The following is a 6072-nucleotide window of genomic DNA, read 5'->3' on the forward strand; positions in this document are numbered from 1 at the left end:
ATTGTTGACACTGATTCATGTCTTGAAATTTTGTGGGTAGCCCTATGTTTGCTGCCATGTGCCACATGTATAATTGGTGTCTGCTCCCGCCCACCAGATGCTTCTGGCGAATTTCCAGAATTCATGAATGAGTAACTAATTGTTATACAACATAAATGACCAACTTCGTCAATATTCTTAGCTGGCGACTTCAATTGTCCGGCTATTGAATGGCCATCATACAGACCCATAGATAGCTCGAAGAAGCGTGAATGCCAGTTTTCTTGATGTACTGTCTTCATTTGATTTGAACTAGGTGGTTTCTGATTGCACAGCGTGGAAATTCTCTTTTAGATCTTGTATTAACAAGGGAGCCAAACAGTGTCTCAGTAACGGTCTTGGATGGCGTGAGTGATCACAATATTTTGCACTGCGAATTGATATGCGAATCACTTCAAATTGATATGCGAATGTAAAACACGGGATAATGCAAAGAAAATCATTTTTGATTACGCAGGAGCGAATGTCGATATGCTGATTGGTGACCTTTCAATCCTTCTGCCTAATCTTATGCAATCCTTCCATCTGCGCGATGCAAACATGAACTGGGCCTTTATTTGTGTCAAAACACTATTACTTAAAGAAAAATACTTACCTAAAATCAGTATGGCGGTATCGACGCAAAGCGCATGGTTCACGACGCATGTGAAACGTTGCATTAAGAAATGTTTATACTTAAAGACGAAGTTATCAAACACTGAGTATGATTAGAGACGCTATCGTGAACATGCGCATTTGTGCAAAACCGCATATCAGTAGGTAAGGACAAATGTTTGAATGATATTTCAAACATACTCCAAAATGAAATTACCTCCTGGCGAAGCTCCGAAGGTAATCTGGTAAACCATCAATCCCCGTAAATTTTGCCCACTCGATCATCATACAAAGACCTGACACACAAAGCGGGGTGCCAATATATGACGTTATGCTCAGGGGAACGTTTATTGTCGGCGTTGCCGTTTTGCCTTTCGAGGGCGAGAGCGCCTTCACGATAGTTTTCATCCATGGCAGAAAGAGAATGTGTGGTCTGGAACGCGCTTATACTTCATGGTAATCAGGGTCATCGCCATCGTTATCACGTGTAGTGGCTACATTCCACTATACTGGAACGCGCGCTTATTCTTCATAATTTTGCCAAATGTTTTTTTTATTATCCATATCGGTCATGTCCCCACGAGTGTGATTATCAAACGAAGTTAAGGGGCGGGGTGATATTATTAGCTCATGAAATGCTCGCGGTGAAAGCAATAAATCGATTTTCAGTGAAGTCATGCTGGCAGCACAGTTAAATTAGAACGAGTGGTCAGAGGCTTTGTTTTAAAATGGGATTTTATAATAGCGATGGACTTAAGCGTGCGGCCCTTGATGATTAACTGTTTTTGGAAGAGTACTCTGCTCGGTGTGACCAGGCCTATCGAGCCCTGCTAACTTTCATGAACAAAACTGTGTTGGCGTCGCGTTTATAGTCATTTTTCCATGTCACTATCTTAAGTGCGTAGCACCTTAGGGACCCGGCTTGTAGACCGCAAATATCCTGCAGCGTGACTACGCTCACAATCAAGTGTTCTATACTAGCGCAAAACAAGGCTAACAATTTTCAAAACCAGGTGTAGAGAAGCATTGGAACGCTGTAATGGGTCGTCCTCTCGAGCGCCTTCTAGTGGGTCGCCCTATTCGTCTCTTCTCGGAGAGTACGCCCCTCGTGCTCGTGCTCGTGCTCGTGCTCGTGCGAGTCTGCGCTCTGTCGTTGTGCATCGTCACCGTCAATCCCGCCGTCAATAAACGCCTTAACCGCTCGAAGACGCACAATTTATGGACGACCCATTACAGCGTTCCAATGCTTCTCTACACAGGTTAAAATAAGCTAACAAGGTCTAAAATAATATATCAAACAGAAATAACCCAGAAATAATCGCAGTAGTTAACCTAAAATCGCTGAAAACACCTCGGAAACATGCGGCTGACACCCGAGCCGCGCAAGAGAGGGCGCCATCACCACGCCGAGCGAGCGATTGCTCCTCCCGCCGGCGCTTCCCAAGCTCTTCGTCGCTACATCTGAACGGGTTGACAACCTGATGGAATTCGCTGCAGACGACACGTATCATAACTGCCGTAACTAGCAGGAACTCGATAAAGCGCAGCAAAAGGTAGAACTCATGTCACACAACGAGGTTGCAAATCTCCCTAACAAGATTTTACTCGCGCTGGGGAAACGGAGCAGTGGGAACTCTACGAACGGGAATCGCTGGGTGCCCGTGCTGCGCACTAACTCTGGTTTAACAGTAGTGGAGCCGCATTTAACGCAGGATTTAGAACAACACCAATCGCTGCACAAGCATACTTTTTGCCTTCTGCGTTATTTGTTTACTTTTTTCTTTTCCTCTCTCTTTCTTTCCTCCTGTCGTCATTTCCTGACGACACTGGGTGGCAATTTTTAGCCTGCTCCTGCACAGTTTCCTCTGTATCCAAATAAATATTGTTAATAATATTAATTATTATTATTATTATTATTATTATTATTATTATTATTATTATTATTATTATTATTATTATTATTATTATTATTATTATTATTATTATTATTATTGTTGTTGTGCTTCAGTGCACTGAAGCACAAAGATCACGCACACAGGAAATCTAAATGTTCTCCATCCAGCGAGTGGAACGAAGAGTTCAGCTTCATTCGAACTCTCTCTAAACGCCTATACAAACGGGATCATAGTTCGTATATTGAATTCTTAGAAAAAAGCGCCTCTGACAGGCCGGCTGAGTTTTGGAAGTATGTATGTAAACGGTCCAGCAAAAGCGGAGAGTCCTTCAGACTACTGGACTCAAATGGGGCAGAAGTGCGTGCCGTCGCTGACTGTTTTGCCACGCATTTCTCATCCGTTTATAAGGCCTCAGACTCTAGCACTGATATCGGGCAACAGCCCAAGGCAGTTGGCTCATCCAGTGCTTTGTCGCTGGATGAAAATATTATCAGCGAATGCATTAAGCGCTTGGAACCATCCTTATCATGTGGCCCAGATGGCATCCCCTCCGCCATACTAAAAGCTTATGGTAGTATATTTGTCCCAGTACTGACTACGATATTTAATAACTGCCTAGACACTTCCACATTTCCTAGCATGTGGGAAAACTGCTCGTGTTTTCCCAGTATTTAAGTCGGGCTCTAAAACAGATGTTTCTAATTATCGCCCGATTTCTCTACTATGTGCCACATCAGAGATCTTCGAACTGGCTCTTCATAAAATATTGTTTTTTAGTGCGAAAAACTCATTGATTCCAAATCAACATGGTTTTCTTGCTGGCCGCTAAACTACCACAAATCTTGATAGTTTCATGACGCAGATCTCCACACCTATTTCTCAGAGAGGACAGGTTGACGTTATCTACTTTGACCTGAGCAAGGCTTTTGACGTAGTCAGCCACACACCGAGTATGGTTAAGCTTGCGAACTTTGACGTTGACTTGTCGATTGTGAATCTCTTGCACAGCTATCTGCTCAATAGATCTTGTTATGTTGCCGTAAATGGCCAAACCTCTTCTTTGTATAAAGTGACTAGTGGGGTCCCTCAAGGGTCGGTATTAGACCCACTCCTATTTTTAATTTACGTTAATGGTGTTTCTTTTGCCATTCGTAATTCTTCTTTCCTCTTGTATGCCGGTGAAATCAAGATATTTAAGGAAATTCATTCAGTTAACGACTGTCGCTTGCTGCAGTCAGATTTGTGTTCTTTTTCCGAATGGTGCAACGGCAATAACCTTTCTCTGAATACCTCAAAGACAAAATTCATGTCTATCACTCGCAAAACATCTAGCGTGTCATTTCAATACTCTGTCAATTCTGTGCCGTTATGCAAGGTTTATGAAATCAGTGATATTGGTGTTGTTGTTGACAGCGCGTTAAACTTTTCTTCTCACGTTAAGCGTGCTGCTATGCGGGGCCTTCGTTCTCTCGGATGTGTTTGTAGAAAATCTCGAGAATTCAGGTCTCCCATGGCCCTGCACAAATTGTACACGGCAATATGTGTTCCACAACTTGAGTATGCGTCCGTGATATGGAATGGCATTGCTCAATCCACCGGTAACACCATTGAACGAGTCCAGAAAAAGTTCCTCAGCATATATAACCATCGCTTTGCTAAAAATGACTCTGGATCTCGTTCAAATACTGCTGAATCATTATCACTGCCATCGCTTAATTGGCGACGAAATCGTTCTGATCTCTTATTTTTTTACAAGCTAGTCCACGGTATCATACCCTGCCCTGCACTTCTCAATTGTGTTAATTTTCGAATTCCGCGTAAGTTAACCAGACAGAACAGACCGTTTCATGTACCCGCCTGCTTCTTCCAACACTCTAGCCTTCACAGAATACAAAGTCTTTATAACATTAATTTTCTTGATCTTGACTTTTTGCATAGCCCACAATCATTGTTTTTATCCAAGCTTTCGATGGAGGCGAAATGGTAGAGGCCCGTGTGCTTAGATTTAGGTGCACGTTAAAGAACACCAGATGGTCGAAATTTCCGGAGCCCTCCACTACGGCTTCTCTCATAATCATATCGTGGTTTTGGGACGTTAAACCCCAGATATTGTTATTATTATCTAAGCTTTGCACTGTTTTGACGTGGTATGGCACAATGTACAAAGTCTTCCCTTCTCCGTCTTTCCGCATTGTTGTATATGTGCAATCTAATTTTTTTATTCCCCTTCAATATTTCTCATATTGTCTTATTTTACTCCTCCCCTTTTGTGTTCATTTCTCTTTGTCTACGTGTTCTTGCTCTTTTTATTTCTGCAGACTGTCTGTATTGTATCGTTTATTTTTATTGTTTTTTTTTTGCGTGCGCCTGCACAAAGACCTCACGGTTGATCCTTGGCACGTTAAATAAATGATTGATTGATTATTATTATTATTATTATTATTATTATTATTATTATTATTATTATTATTATTATTATTATTATTATTATTTTACTCCTCCCCTTTAGTGTTCATTTCTCTTTGTCTACGTGTTTTTGCTTTTTTTTATTTCTGAAGACTGTCTGTATTGTATTGTTTATTTTTATTTATTTTATTTTTGCGTGCGCCTGCACAAAGACCTCACGGTTGTTCCTGGGCACGTTAAATAATTGATTGATTGATTGATTGATTGATTGATTGATTGATTGATTGATTGATTGATTGATTGATTGATTGATTATGTAAACCATGTAGTAGACTGTGCAGCGAAAATTTTTTCATGTGGCTTCCCTGCTATAATCTTTCACAAGATTGACAGAAATATTAAATAAATAAACAAATAAATGGATAATACACACTGAGCTATTTTTAACAAGCTCAAGTGAAACGATGAGGCTTTCATGGTGTGAGCCGCACACGACAGCACCGCATTTCAGTTTCGGGCATTGCAAAGAACTAATCTTAATTTTCTATTTTCAGGTGCCGCAATCTAGACCTTATGAGAGACGGCTTGCCGACGAATTCCGGAATACTTTTAATGCGATAGCGTTAAAGAGCTCGTTTCGAAGAAATTATGGTGTCGGCGTCGTTGGTCAGACAAAATTTGAGATAGATGCAAATAAATTTGTAGTAAAAATTTTCAGCTCCAGTGGAAGTCGAACTCATAACTTCTGCGTGGCAAGAAGGTGTTCTGCCAGAGAGCGACGCCAGTGCTTTTTTTTTATTGCCCGTTAGAGCCAGGCCAGTGTTTGAACCTGTTTCGGGATAAAACCCTATGCGTATGCCATATATTGCAAGGAAGACTCCTTTACGCATAAACATTTGCGTGGCAGAAGCGTAAAATGGCACCATGCGCCAAAACATGTTAATTGCTCAAAGTGTTCGTGGTTTAAAGGCCAACCCATTACAGATCATTCAGGCATAATTAATCGCCATTATATGAGCAGAAACAGCATTATGAGCAGAAGCAACAAACATATATATGTATGGTTAGATTAACACGCACTAAAAAACCATTTTTGTTGTTTCAATAAATCCGGAGTTGATACTTCGCCTCGTGTCCA

Source organism: Rhipicephalus sanguineus, chromosome 9, assembly GCF_013339695.2.
Source record: "Rhipicephalus sanguineus isolate Rsan-2018 chromosome 9, BIME_Rsan_1.4, whole genome shotgun sequence".
NCBI lineage: Eukaryota > Metazoa > Arthropoda > Arachnida > Ixodida > Ixodidae > Rhipicephalus > Rhipicephalus sanguineus.